Raw genomic sequence first — 15,689 nt, 5'->3', positions numbered from 1 at the left:
CACCTAGCTTTCAGGTGTTGGTTTCTGAGGACCTTTCCTCAGAGGTCCTTGGAGAATTGGCTGGCTTCAGCGACGAGGGAAGGGACGTACAAGATGAGTCTGGAACCTCTTGTTGTACCTGAAATCAGGAAGTGTTCAAAGAATGACGGGGACCCAGATGCCACCTTTCAGGGGCTCCCACTGGAAAAATCGGGGGCAATTCGAGTATCAAAGTTAATAATGATAGTAGCAGACTATAATTCATTGACTAAAATAGGGCACCAAGAGTTCATACAGATATTACAAAATAAATTAACAGTTTGATGAGGAGTGATATGTAATCTCATAAAACGCCTCTCAGAATATTTGTTAATTGCAAAGGGGAAAACAAAGAAATTTCACAGTGGAGAAGCCTCGTAGACAGAACCTCCACAAACTGACCGAAGTTAATGTCACCAGCAGTGGTACAAATACTAATCACGTCACTTGAATAGGATAAAAGGATAACGCATCATCACATCTGTGAATTCCTGCGTAACGTGTGTAACAGGTACCTAATCGTGAGGAAAGCATCAGACAAATCCAAACTGAAAACCATTCCACAAAATAAATGCTTATAAGCATCAAAAGTGTCATGGTTATGACAGTGAAGTTAAGACTGAGAACTGTTCCAGATGGAAAGAAAGGAAGGAGACACGATAACTATTACCATGTTTCCCTGAAAATAAGACCTAGCCAGACAATCAGCTCTAATGCGTCTTTGGAGCAAAAATGAATACTGGGTCTTATATAATATAAAATAACATCAGACGGGGTATAATATAATATAATACTGGTTCTTATATTAATTTTTGCTCCAAAGATGCATCAGAGTTGATTGTCCGGCTAGGTCTTATTTTCGGGGAAACACGGTATATATGCCGTGTGTGTAAGATCTGGGTTTAGGAATGCACCATTTATCTGCGAAGGACATGATTGGGACAATTAAAGAAACTTGAATAGAGTCTGAGAATTTCATTACAGTAAAGTATCAATACTAATTTCCTGATTTTGATGGTTACATTGTAGTTACATACGAGAATGTCTTTGTAGGAAATACACACTAAGGTATTAGAGAGTAATGGGGCGTAATATCAGTCATTTACTCTCAGATGGCTAAAAAAACATGTTTTTTTGTACCATACTTGCAGATTTTCTGTAAGTCTGAGATTGTTTACATGTATGTTTATTTATGTATTTCATAGCTTTTGTGTGTTTCATGTTTCGGATATCCACATTCAGCCAAGTTTCCCCAAGGCAGACTTTAATGCAACCTATTAGCTGTGAGCACTGACCTTGGATAGGTGATTAATTTTGCTATAATGAAAAGAGCTTGTTTTACTTCTAAATGACAAGAAGCTTGATGGGATGGATATCTTTGGTAGTTCATTACCTCCCCGTCACACAGAGGCTCAGCACTGCCACCCTAGCTAATGGTGATTCTATAGTATTTTCTAGAAAGAGGCATGCAAGTGATGAGAAAAGGGTGAGTGAGACCAATGGTGGATGCTTCTTCTGGAACTTTGTCACAGGCCTTTCACATCATGTGACCACAAGAACTAATTAGTTTCAGAATTGTACACCTGAAACCTATGTAGCTTTACTAACAATTGTCACCCCAATAAACTTTAATTAAAAACAACTAATGATTTTAATTATTTAATATCAATCCTATAGGTTACTTTTTTGTTTGGTTTCTCTTTTATTCCACATGCTTTTATGGAGCCTACTATGTTACAGGTCCTGAACTAATGTTAGGAATACAAAGGTGAAAAAAAGACCCTCACAGTTCCCAACAGTGAACAAACGAAGTGGTCAGATGAGGAAGCCAATATTTACAGTCTAGTGGAGACCTGGGGCACGGAATGGGACACACTGGCTCGTAGGAAGACTTCACAAAAGGATTGTTATTTAATTGTAGATTCACATGTGCTTACACGAAATGGTGCAGAGAGCTTCCAGTCTCACCCAATGGTAGCATCTTACAAAATCATCATATCATATCACAACCAGAACATTGTCATTGACATATCAGCGTTACTCCGATTTCCCCAGTTTTACTTGATTCACGTGTGTGTGTTTTGTTCTGTGTAATTGTATCTTTCCTGTGTCCATCCTTGCAGTCAGGACACAGGAGAGTTCCATCACGAGGGTCCCTCGTCCCGCCCTCCTCTAACACCCACCTCCCTCCGCCCTCCATCCTTCTGCCCTTACTCTGGGCAACCACTTACCATGTATTCCTAAACTTTTTTCTTTCCAAGAATATTACATAAATGGAATCATACAGTATGTAACCTTTTGGCTTTTTAAACTCAGTAATTCCCTGGAGATTCACTCAAACTTTTGCGTGTGTCAGTAGTTTCTTTCTCTTCACTGTTGAGTGGTTTTCCATGGTGTGTATGTCCCATTCACCCATTGAAAGACATCTGAGCTGTGGCCAGTTTTTGGCTGTTAGAGATAAAATGGTTATGAATATTCCTGTACAGGTTTTTGTGTGAACACAAGTTTTCATTTTCCTAAGACAAATGCCCAAGAGTAAAGTTGCTGAGTCATGTGGTAGTTGCAGATTTAGCCAAAGAATTTTCTAGAACAGCTGTACCATTTTACAGACCCATCAACAATATACGAATGACCCAGTTTCTCCACATCCTCACCAGCATTTGGTGGTGTGACTATTTTTCACTTTAGTCATTCTGATAGATGTGTAGTGACAACCCATTGTGGTTTTAATTTTCATTTCCCTGATGGTTGACCCTGTGGAACATCTTCTCATGGGCGTATTTGTCCTTTGTAGAACCTCCCTCTTCAACAAGATGTCTGCTCATATCTTTTGCTCATTTTCTAATTGGATTGTTTGGGGGTTTTTTTGTTTGTTTGTTTTTTACTGTTGAGTTTTGAGATTTCTTTATAGATTGTAGATACCCGTCCTTTGTCTGATGCATCAATTGCAAATATTTTCTCCCAGTCTTATAGGTTGTCTTTTCATCCTCTTCATAGGGACTTTGCAGAACAAAAATGCTTCATTTTAATGAAGTTCAATTTTTCTTTCTATGGACTGTGCTTTTCGTGTCATTTCTAAGCATGCTTAGAAATGTGCATTTCTAAGCATTTAGCCCAAATCCCCAAAGACATTCTCCTATTCTTCACACACCTTTAAAAATATCCATTGAATCCTTTTGGTCCCTGAAGAGAACCGTTAACCATTGCATTTTGAATTGAATCCTAACTTTTTAATACCCGGTGGTCAGCCTCTGCATGCTGTCCCGGCCTCGTGTCCCACAGCTCCACCCACACTTTCCAGGTGGCAACCACACATGGACGTTCTTTCTGTTTCTCCAAGCCCTTTCCACCTTGGGACCTTGTGCATGCCCTTTGCTCTGCTCGGAAGGCCCTCTGCGTGGCTGGTTTCTTTTCACACCTTAGGACTCAGATGTCACTATATCTGTAAGGCCATCTCAGGCCATACCTTCTACACAGGCTCCACTAGCATTTTTTGTATCAACACTCAGCCTTGATCAATTAGCTTCATATTTTAGCATTTCGTCATTGTTTGGTTTTTTGTTTGTGTAGCATCTGGTCCCTCCCCAGACTCTGAATCCCTGAGCACAAGGGCCGGGCTTCACTCCTCACCCTGGACCCCAGTGCTTCTTTCAGGGCTCAGCAAACAGTGTGCCCTCGGTAAATATTTGCCGAGGACAATAATGAGGACAGTTTAAGAAAGCTTTCCCTCGATGTACAGTATTTTCTGAGGAATTTCAAGCAGATTAAGTTTTATTTGGAATCAAAAGTGCTTTGGACAGCATTCTTTTTAGATGAAGCCTTCCTGTGCAGACTCTCTTCGCTTGATATATTTTGTCTTAAGGATTTGCGGAGAAAAAGAAAGGAGGCAGCAAAATCGTACTTACGTATCCCGATCAGATGAATTCCCGCTGCACTGGCATCAAAGATACTGTTCCCGTACTTGAGTACCTTGTAGCCCGGTGAGGATGGGTGTGTGCGGACGGACAACTAAAGCCACAGTCGTAAAGCTTTGTGACAGGGACTCACGGTGCTCCTGGAACCCTGGGGGGGCGGGGTGCAGCTCGCTGGGCATGACGATGGGGGGCGGGCATAGGGTGCTGCAGAAGATTCTTCAAAGGACGCAGCACTTGCTCTGAGTGTTGGAAGATGCAGTGAAGTCAGCCGGGGGGCGGGGCGCTGGGCAGCCCGTGGGGCAGTGGGATGTGGGGCTGCGTCGTGGCGGCCCACGTGCAGAGCCCCCGGGGGAGCTCTGAGGGGTCAGCAGGGCTGATTGAGCGCGTTGGCAGCACTGTGGAGGGTGGCCCGGAGGACGGTGAGCCTGGAGTAAGCAGAGGCTGTTACAGGGAAAGGCCTGAACTCAGGCCGTGGCGGGGCTGAGAGGAAGAGGCGGCAGTTCTGACCCATGTAGGGTGACTTGTGTCAACAGCATTTGGGACAGAGGGCACAATGCGCAGGGGCCTGGGCACAGGAAAGGAGAGGGAAGACGTCACATGCGGTTTGACTGCCTGGGCTGTCCAGGCGTGCTGCTCACCAAGATGGAAAACTCAGGAAGAGGAGTCATTCATGGGGAAAGATGTTCAGTGTGGGGCGCCTCGTGGGGCAGCCGGTGCTGAGTTCCAACAAGTAGACACCTCGAAGTCCAGCACTCAGGTCACATGTCATCTGAAAAATAATTTGTCACATGCAAGCAACTTCTAGACGTGGTTATTTCATCCCAGAAAATTGAAAATGTTGAGGCACCGAAGATAATTTTGCCATAGGCCTGTGCTGGAAGTCACGATCATCATGGAGCGACGTGTATTCATGGTCCACGGCTGTGGAAGGACGACACTGCTGCTCTCATCCCGTGAGACCCACAGAGCCCCTAGCACAAGATTGCTTTTTTGAGGGAAACAGAAAAGCGAAACGAACCACAGAATTCTGCTTCTCGGGCAACTGAGGGTCATCTTAGTCTAACCCCTCATTTTGCCATGGCCAGAAAAAGCCATTAATGTGTCCAAGATAACCCGGTTACTCAGACTTTAAACCTACATATTGTCAAGCAGCTCCCCCACCTTCTCCCATGAACCTGACGCACAGGATGTGGTAACCGATATTGTCGTCTGTGGCCTGAGAGGCCACGGGCACTGACATAACCCCCAGTTTTACTGGGCAGACTCCGTGCGGAAGGTGGCCCGGCACAGATGACAGTCAGCGGCTGTTTGGCATTCCCAAGGAGGGGGATGTCGCGAGGGCTCACGGGCCTCGAGCGCCGTCCAAGCCCCTAGCCCACAAGGAACTTGCAGCTGCTCCCAGGCCAGCCGGCCATGGAGCTGTGAGGAACGAAGCTCTTCTTTCTGGCAGAGAATATACTGTATGTTGCAAAGTCTCAGAGCAGGGACGCAGACACCAACTGGGCTCTCCAGTAGTGCCCTGCAGCTGGGAGGTCAAGTGAACACAGAACCCAGAGTGATCCGTGGAGCCTGGGATGGGGGCTGGACTCATTGTGTCACCGTTCCCTAAAGGTAAAAATGTAAAACACACACGCTAAGGTACCAACAGCCAAAAAACACCCCACACTGCACAAGTACAGCTGAGAACTGCACAAGAGGTGGTCACCGAGCAGCATATGTAAACAGGCCTGAGGAGTTCTGGTTCTCTCAGTGTGAGTCAGCCGCGTGTGCTGAGGGTGCTGAAAGAGTTCATATGGGTTTCAGCTACGGTCATAGTGGTCAGTGTTCAGGGTTAGGGCGGTGACGGCTCTTTCCTGCCACTCTGCGTTGGGAAACCCTACGTAGGGGTTCTGTGTGTCAATGACGCACCTGGCTAAGTGTCACTAACTGCGTAGTGCCTGTCAGGTGAAGGGCTGACGGCCTCACGTGATCCCGCTCACCTCACACCGGCCTCCTGTCGGTAGGCACGGACACCGCCACTCAGTGAGCTTAGACCCGTACGTGGTCCGCCCGGGGCTGTCTGACCCGGCGCTCCGCTGGGAACAGGGCTCCTGAAAGTTCACTTCTGAAAAACAGGGAGCTGGGTTGGGAGGATCCAGCCAATCTCACCAAGGAATCTCTGGAAGAGCAACAGCTCCAAGAGGAGAGGAGAAGAAAACCTGAAGTCCCCGAGGGGAGGAGTGAGGCCAGGCCACACAGCTCCAGAGGGCAACCAGCCAGTTAACAGAACAGGGAGGCCCATGCAGGTCTATTTAAAGATGAGCTCTCTGTGAAAATAATTGTAGGTGTCCCCAAATGGGCCTGGCTGCTTTCCGAGGGACCGAGTGCCCCCTCTGCAGAGATTCCAGCAGGAGGTGCATGGTCGTCTCGTGGGAAGAGGCCCGGGGACCCTCAGTGCGAAAGCAGGGGACGGACGGTCTGCAGTTACTGTCTTTTGCTGTCACAGAGCATCATTTTTTAAACAGTGGACATATATCTACATAATAATATTCCGTAGTCTGGCAGTTTATCTAGTGAAGAGAAAAGCTCAGGTCAGGTTTTAAACAGCAGGAGAGGCGATGGCAGTCGAGTATAAGAAGGTGCAGCGATGGCGGAGAGAATGGAGAACAAGAAAGAGAAAAACCACAGCGTCTTTTCAGAAGAAAGCAGGAAGTTAGCTGGAGTTCTACCACCTAAATGAACCCCTTGGATCTCCATTGTTGCCATGACAAAAAATATACTAAATCTATTTTATGACACTGTAAAATAGTTTCTTAAAAGCAAAGTTAATCAAGGGCGGTCTTCCAGCTTCTTCTAGAAAGAGTTAGCAGAGTTCATCTATCAATAGCTTAGGATAACATACAATATCATACAGATTCCACAGTTGGCCTCTGACTCTCTTTACCTTACTAATCCCAGAGCAAACAAAACCCTCACCGGGGCAGTAGTATTTCCACTTCTCAGCAAACTTTCTTGAAAGAACAGGTATCGATAAGAACGGCAATTAACCAGTTTACTGCCCATTGTAAATTAGCAATTAAAACTCAGAATTATTTTTGTTAGGTTGGCAAGCGTTCCTTTTTGGTAGTGTTTTTTCTCCTTTTGCCCGATATCTGGTGGCAGAACGGTGGTATTATTTTGTCAGTGCAAACTGATAACGAAATCCGTCAGCTTCGAGTACTCTTTCATGTATGTTCACTTAGAGGCAAGAACACAGCTTATTGCTGACAGTGCCAACCCTGGAACTTGACCGTCCCGATGGATTCCCCTTCCTCTGCTCCTCTCTAGGGTGGACCCATCTCTTCTGCTTAGACCTCTGCAACCATTTTCTTACTGGCTTCCTTGCCTCCATTCTCAATGCCCTACCCTCCACAAAGCAGACAGAGACATGTGTTTAAATGGCAAAGAATTGCCATTTCTCTTAGGACAGAATCCGTACTCCATCCCAGGGTCTGGGACTGCGAACCTCATCTCCTGCCGCTTTTCCTACCGGCCACACGGAGTTTTTCCAAGTCCTCGATCCTGTCTTACTCTCCTCTACTTAGGGCTTTTAAATGGCTCTTCTCTCAGTTTCCCTTCACCCAGAGAAGCCCCACTGACCACAGCCCCCAACCCAAGCACAGCTTCTCTCTGATTCAGTTCTCCGTTTATTTCCTTCACACCATTTGGAGCAACTTGTAAATGCATGTGTTTGTTAGTTGGCTTGTGTTTCATCTTCCTCTCCTCCTAGAGAGGAAAGCAGGATGCAGATCACGGTGAAGGTCATATCGACAAGGGACTGGACCCCAAGAGAAAAGCAGAACCTGTGAAAGGGTTTAAGCAGGGGAGAGACAAGAATGCAATTCTACTTGCCAAAGCTCTGTGGCAGAACAGTTAGAAGAGTAAAGAACAGCGTGGAGAGCGGAAAGAGAGGGAGAGCCGTCCGGTGCTGCTGAGGGGGCGTAAGCGAGGAGTGGTAGTGACGTGACATTGGCATTGAGCTTGGGGTGAAGGAGGTAGGTGGCCTTAGGACATACTTAGGAGACTGTGTCAGTAGACTTTGTGACTTGATGCAGGAGAGAGGGAGGAGAAATCTAGGTGATAGCCAGGCTTCCAGCGTGGACAGCCGAGGGATGGACGATCGGCTGCCATGGGGACACTGGGTCAGGAACTAGGTCTGCTTGGGCTACCCTGACTCTGAACCTCGCGAGAGGGGAGGAGGTCGCCGCTGAGCATCAGAAGCCTCCAAAATACATCTGGCTTGGCGAGAGAGATGCTTATTGTATACATACCTTTTAGCATAGAGAAACTGATGACTTTTTGTTAATTGTATCACCAAATGGGAGCCAGATGCCGAGAGTGTTGTAGTTACCTGGGTTTGTTGGGGTGCAGGCGGGCACCCCGTTCGGATAGGTGCTCTGTTGTCATCTCTGCACGGAGCTGTGCGCCCTGTCACAAGCTGGTCTGCCTTCTGGAGGACCAGCCTTTCTGTGTGTCAGATGGCACCCTCCTACCTACTTGGGGCGAGGTGCAGAGTGCCTGCGATGACGCGTGCAGGGAGCTTAGCACAGGCAAAGTGCTCCGCAACGTTCGTGAGTGTTGTCGCCACCGTCACCCTTGCCCTTCACCAGCACCTTCCGGTGCTTTCTACAGGAGAAAGAAACTGCTGGTTGTCCCACCATCCAGCTGTTAAGCTGATTCCAGCTCAGATGTGTAAGATTAATGTCAGCAGGCTAATGTAATTTCATTGTGTTTTGGGGACGGTTTTTTTGATGATGTTTTTCATGAAGACTTTATTTGGGACTAGAACTATGGGTATTCTGACTGCATTGACACAGATGTCCACAAAAGGCTACAATGCTTTCACAAGCCCAGACCCCCGCCCCCACCCCCAAGTGAAGGGGACATTTGGATGTCCCTAGCTTTAAGTACGCAAACTTCGGGAACAGCTGAGGCACCGTCCAGGGCAGAAGCATGTAGCATGAGGAAGATTAGACATCTGTTTGATTAGCACAGCGTTCAAAGGCTTCTTTCTAATGGGTTCATGGTGCTGCACGGGTGGCGGCAGGTGACAAGCAGTAGTGGTCCCTACACCCAATTGGGACGTCCTGCATGAAAGCAAATCAATTCTACACACATTTGTAGAGAAAGCAGATGCCACGTATGCTGAGAAAAGCTCCCCATTTTGTAGCTTTATGCTCTCGGAACACTCCGTGAGTTGTAATTGAGTCCCGACGTGCTTAGACCCTCACTCACTCAATGTGACATTGTTCTCTTTCTTCCCAGAGATTCTGTTTTAGATACAAACTGTACTTTCCCTCTCCTGGGCAAAAAATAAAATAGCAGGACGGAGTGTATATTTTATTAGGAAGATATGTAATGGATTTGGGAAGTAATTTTCTTAAGAATTTTGTCTGTGGCATTCTTCTGACATGTTTAGAAATTTGAAGGTTTGTGTTATCTGACTGCCAGGAGGTAGTTAAAAATCCTTCTCCATTTATTTAGGCAAGAAGAGTGGTTATCCAGTAAGTGGCAGCAAACCGCTTATCAGTTCATCTTTTCTGATTTTCTAACTCTCAGATTCTCGTGAATAAAGCGGAATCATTGACTGAGCAAGTGCAAAGGAACTCGAAAGAAGGGGATACACATTATGACTCTCCTGGGAACCAGATCTGAACCTGTCGCTTCCTCTTCTCCCAGAAGTTTTTCAGGGACTCTTCTCCCAGAAGTTTTTCAGGGACGTAGAGTGTGCTGGAGCATGAGCACCGGGAAGAAACCGCGAGGCCCTTTCTGCGTGACTTAATCGTTTTCTGACGCAAAGAACAGATTCTGCTGATTCACTGCGAACAGTTTAAATTCAGAACGCCGCATTGCCAGCGTCTAGGAGTTGTAGACCATTTGTTAAAAGGATAATGAAAAGCGAAAAATGCTGTCTGATTGTCACAGTCACCGTATGACCAAGGTTTTCTGGGCCAGGCCCAATTTCAAAGGTTCTGTCTTGTTACTCCTTTAATGATTCTCCTCCTTATCACGCCATGAATTCCGGTTTGGAAAATATGTCCTTTAAAGATTCACTGTGTTATTCTTAGGTACATGTTAATTAATATTTCCAGGATGAAAAAAAAGCATCTTTAAAATATTACATGAGTTTTAAAAAATTATCCCAGGAGAAGTAAATTTCTTCCTTACAAATTATAGGAAGGCAGCCTAAACAGCGAGGTCCTGGCATCGCGTAATGATTACTTGAGCAATTTTCATGTTGTTGCAATGGTGTTAATACACTGGGGTTTCATGAACACAGACACACTGAAATATTGTGTTTTTGAAGGACATGTAAGAAGTAGCATTTTAGTTTAACTCAATTCCTGTTGCTACTTCCTGGAATCTGAAAGAAACTATTAAAGAAGTTATAGAATGGACATGACACAAAGTTGCTAATCAGGAATGATGTGATTTTTAGACTACACTTGGTTGAAATGGCCACTAGATGACTGGGAAAAGATTGTTTTTAAGTCAAAAAGGGTCAACATTTTTATGACAGTTTTAATGGGAAGTCCTTACATCACTGAAAATGGATTTGGATCAAAAGGGAACCTCCAGATCAGGCTGTCTAGAAATGGAAGGCAGGGAACAGTTTGAAAAATTCCATCAGTTCCAAAGTGCTCTTAAACTAGTTTTGAAAGAAGTTTAGCGTACAGAAATGCTACTTCCTGATTTACAGTAAACTTACTAAAGAATTCAGAGCTTGTTAGGTACATTCTGTGCAGACAGGTAATGTTAGATGTTTTGCAAGTAATGTTGTTTGAGGACCATCCATTGTGTTTTTCACTGTCCAACAATAATATAATATCATTAGTAATCGCATCCGCATTTGTCTGGCACCTGCCACCTTAGCTCGCTTTCCTACTGAATCTGTGTAAACGGACTTGCACAAAATTTCTCCGTTCACCCTTTCCCTGCCCTAAGGGCTGAGGTCTTATTACTGTGACATGGTTTGTACACTGAAGAGGTCAGAGGTGTCAGCTGATGGCCTAGAATGTTGTCCCCCTACCACAACCTTTCCTGCCCTTCCAAGGCTCAGGCAAGGTCCAGAGACATTTTGGGTATATTATCTGAACTTTCATCCTTATTTGTAGCCCTACAAAAATACTCATCATGGAAGCGTGGAAAGACCAGGGGTTTATACTCACACAAACCAGGGTTTGAATTCCTGTTCTCTTGCTTCCTGCTTGCAAACTATATTCCAAGTCACTCTGAGACTCAGTTTTGACTCTGCACTATGGGGACAATACTACCGTGTTTCCCCGAAAATAAAACCTAGCAAGACCGTCAGCTCTAATGCGTCTTTTGGAGCAAAAATTAATGTAAGACCCAGTATTATATTATGTAAGACCCAGTCTGATATTAAAATGAGACCCGTTATTATATATTATATTATATTATATTATATTATATTATATTATATTATATTTATTATAGTATAGTATACCTGGTCTTATATTTAAATAAGACCAGATCTTATATTACATAAGACTCGGTCTTATGTTAAAATAAGACCGGGTCTTATATTAGTTTTTGCTCCAAAAGACACATTAGAGCCGATGGTCCGGCTAGGTCTTATTTTCAGGGAAACACGGTAAGCTCATGCAAATATATCTAAAGCACCCAGCTTTGCTGCCCGAGTCCTAGTGGGCTCTGAATAAATGTTAGCTAGTTGATGATAATAATGAAAAGTGTTAGCTCATAAATAATAATTACAAATGGAAGAAGGACGGCAGCAGTACCACACAAGGCCGCTCTGGCGCCGCCCTGGTGGTACAAGGGAAGGGTGTGGCATTCAGCGGCCAGCCTGCTTCACCACATTGCTCCGTCCCCGTCCAGCGTATTGTTCTGATCTGTGAACTAAGCACAGTCACACAGCCTCAGGAGTTATTGTGGTGGAGTTATGTATGTTCCTGTGTTTGTATTATAGATCTTAGTAATTCCCCTTTCCTTGCTTCTCATTGAAATGTTGTTGGGTATGTTTTTGGTGTTTTTTTTATAGCATAATCGCTGCCCACTCCTTTTTAGACAGAGACTAACCTGTAACTTACTATCACTCATGATGCTTGAAGGATAAGAGGAAGGACACCAAACTTGAAGCGATACAGGTTATTTCCGGTGAGAGAAATATGTTGATATCGACAGTAACATATCTCTATGGCCCATGGGTCTCAGTCCTAGGCAGGTAAACTGAGGGCTGCAAAGTAATGAATCAGCGATGCCCATGCCAGCTCGGTAAAAAGATCTCGCTGTTCTCATGGGCTGACTGCAGCTCATTCTTTCAGCGTATACGTTCTTAACGGCCCACTCTGAGCAGACATTGTACTAGGTGCTAGTCACCAACTATGAACAGAACAGGGCTTGTCCAGAGTGATGTATCAGACAAATTATTACAGCAATGTGAGAAGTAGAATAATGCATGTATTTATTTCATGAGCATATACTGAGTTCCTGTTAGATGCCAGGTGGACTCCCAGGGCCTTGGATACAATAGGAAAGAAAGGAGATCCAGTCCTTGACCCAATTAAATTTATAGCCTATTGGGGAAGACAAGCAATGACTCACGTAGTGACAATAAAGGGTTGTGATAGGGGAAGGATGGAGACCTGTGAGTGATCTTAGAGAAAGGGGGCTTGAGCTGGTGTCTGATCATCAAGAAGGCTGCCTAAAGGAAGTGGTGTTTAGGTGGACAGTTGAAGGGCAGGTAGCTCTTAGCCAGGCAGAGAAAGAGGGCTGAGGGAGGAAAGTTCCGGGTAGACGAAATAGTGTGTGGCTGAGGAACTGACAAAAGTCCGACATGGCTGCACAGAGCATGTGAAAAGGGGGTTGGATACAGGTATTATGGGAACACAAAAGAAGTTGCTCTCACCTGTGCCCCTGGATGTCAGGGCAGGATGACCAGGAGTGAGGAAGTTAGAGCCGAAGGCTGAGTGTGTGCTCACCTGCAGAACAGAAGAGGTGACGGAGGGTCTGAGGGAGGAAAGGGGTGTTGTGCCCCAAGGTGAGGAGGCAATCGGCAGCCTGGGCCTGGGGCTCAGTGTTACAATGTGAGTGAAGGGATGGATGGTGGGAACAGTGATGGGAGAAGACGGCAGGGGGTCAGATCAGGAGGGGCTTTGTTGCAATTAGGACATAGTGCTGTAAACTAGGATGGGGATCCAGAGAACCTGAAGGAGAGCGACGGATGTGAACGGGCTGGTGTGTCTGGGAGAGGAACGAGGATAGATTGCAGGGCGGGCCAGGCTGGATGCGAGAAGAACAAGGCGCTGCTAGTACCATCATCCAGGTAGGATATAAAGGTGGGGGCAGGAGATGGGGAAATGGGGGCTGGGAGCAGTCTGTTCAAGATGATTTATGTAAAGTTAGCAGATCCAGACAATCGATTAGATGAAGAGATGACCAGCAGGAGGGATCAGGAACGACTCCGACCGCCACCGCAATGAAGAGAGAGCTATGACAGGAAGAACAGACTTTGGAGACAAGGTAGACACTGCAGTTAAGAAAATGGTGAATGAGGTGCCCGTGGGACATCACGTGTGGACAGTCTGCAGGCAGGAGATGGAAGTGTCGGACTGGGACTCAGAAGGGGGTTCTGGGCTGAAGGTGAGCATTTGGGAGTCAGCAGCAGTAAGTGACCAGTAATAAGGGGACAGGGAGGTAGGATTGAGTAGCGTCAGAGTAGAGTGAGAAGATGGAAGTCCTTTCTTGAGTACGTATGCTGTCTGATTTTCTTATTTTTCTACAAGGAGCATGGCATTATTTTGGGGAAAAATTTAAAGACGTCATTTCCAACGCTCTTAACCGGTGAGAGGGAGGAATGCCTATTATTCTGAGAACTGGGCTGTACATTCGTATGTAGGCAAGAAGAGGAAAGGTAGACAAAAAAATGTTTTTAAAGTTCATACTTAAGGGTCTCGCTTTTTTTTTTTGTCCTAGGGAAGTGGTTGAAGATAGCTGTTGACTAAAGAGGGTGGGGATTGAAGAGCATACAGAAACGTGGGAGGACCCACACAGAGGGGAGGTGGACAGGGAGTTGTCTAAAGATACGTTTAAAAAATTAGACCTATATTCTTTTTTTTAATGGTGCTACAAGCAGACAGTGTTCTTAGCAGACAATGGGACAAAGTAGTTGACATCTGGCATGCACATGTTTTTTCTGGACAACAACATGAGTCGGGCTGCATAGCATTCTTTACAGAAGTACCATGCAACACATTCTGCAAGTTAATCGTTGTTACACCGCTGGAGAGGACGCAGTGTTCACTGAACTGTCAGTAGACAATAATTACACCAACTTTACCATTTGTCAGAATGCACTTAGAGCTCTAGGAGACTCACAAGTTTGCAAGTTTAATAAGGTTAGACCCCTCCAGAGAGGCACCACACAGAAACCTGTAAGGGCACATGTATTGTCAAAATTAATTTTTAGGTCAGAGGAAAAGAGACGGGGGGCCTGGCCTAAAGTGTCAATATGGCAAGAATTCATAGTGTCTGCTTTGAGCTAACCCATTTAGTGGCTCCTTCAATAATTAACTGGATTTCTGGGAGAGAATGTAAGAACCAGTGAGTGTGTATGACTACCTCCAGCCTAGAGAGGTTGGTTCACGTAGTGAGAGGATTTAGTGGACTTTTCAATGTTTTCCTTTTTGTGATTTTTCTGACCCAGAAATATGCTTCTTATTTCAGCGGCTCTCTCAAAACAGCTGAGTAAATGAGAGTTCCCAAACGATCACCGTGAACTATAAATCAAAATGTTATGTTTCCTCAGTTATGCTAGGATTCTTCAGTTTGTTTTCTTTCTATCACCAATGAAGTATAAGCCACCACCAGAATGATGATTAAAAGCATTCTACCAAAAATATTTATTCCATTCTGTGGCAAACACTTGTCATCTCCAACTTAAGTTGAACAGCCCTTGCTTAAGTGTAACTGCTGCTACATGAAATAGAGGCATCTGGAATTTATTCTCTTACTCTTTCTAATTATAGCTTAATTTATCAACCGCACATTTTTAAGATGGTTATTCCTAGTAGGCTTCTCCATTACAAAACATACTAGAAGTATTTCATCTCAGAATAATACAGTTTTTTGCTCGTTTGAGGGGTAAATATCACACGTTTCTATATAATTTTTCTCTGTATACTCAGTTGTATAATTTCTAAAGTTCTCTGTTTTCCAGAATTATCTCCCTTCCCCAACATCCTCTCAACCTCAGTCAAAATTCTCATCCTCTCAGTGACACTCTCAGTTCCACGCAGACCACTGGTCATGACCTTAGAACCAGAAGGGATCGTGGAGATCGTTAGTTCAATGACCGTCACCTTCACAGCATGTAAGAGTGTCCTTGGATTTAGGGTCCCAGACATTCTGATTCAGTTGCTCTGGGGTAGAGCCTATGAACGTACATTTTTTTAAAAGCACTCCAAGTGATTCTGAGCCCACAGACCACACTTTGCAAAATCCTTAGTTATTCCAGACTCTTCCTTCTGTAGGTAAGGATATGCTGAGGATCGAAGGTGTGACTCACCCATGACCTTTGGTGATCAAATTAATACAATTGTCATCAAGGTATTCCAAAACTATTTTTGACATTCCTCTACTTTTTAATCTACAAGAGCAGGGACCAAAATGTCGTTGCCGTCTTGTGAAAAGCTGCAACCCTTGCCCTAAGAGGGGGAGGTAGGGTTGGAAACGTGGGAAAGAATGCACACACCATTG

General features: G+C 45.0%; 1 long non-coding RNA gene across 1 annotated transcript in view; it reads left to right on the top strand.

Annotated features, from left to right (window-relative positions):
* Positions 1–10,348, top strand: part of LOC308506782 — a 56,987-nt gene extending 46,639 nt beyond the window's left edge. Inside the window, exon 7 of the long non-coding RNA XR_013994771.1 lies at positions 9,510–10,348. This is a non-coding gene — a long non-coding RNA (uncharacterized lncRNA). The remainder of the gene's footprint in view (positions 1–9,509) is intronic.
* The last annotated feature ends 5,341 nt before the right edge of the window (positions 10,349–15,689 follow it).

The sequence above is a fragment of the Rhinolophus hipposideros genome (assembly GCF_964194185.1).
Source record: "Rhinolophus hipposideros genome assembly, chromosome: 13".
NCBI lineage: Eukaryota > Metazoa > Chordata > Mammalia > Chiroptera > Rhinolophidae > Rhinolophus > Rhinolophus hipposideros.
Note: the sequence above shows the minus strand (reverse complement) of the source record. Positions and strands in the feature narration are given on the sequence as shown.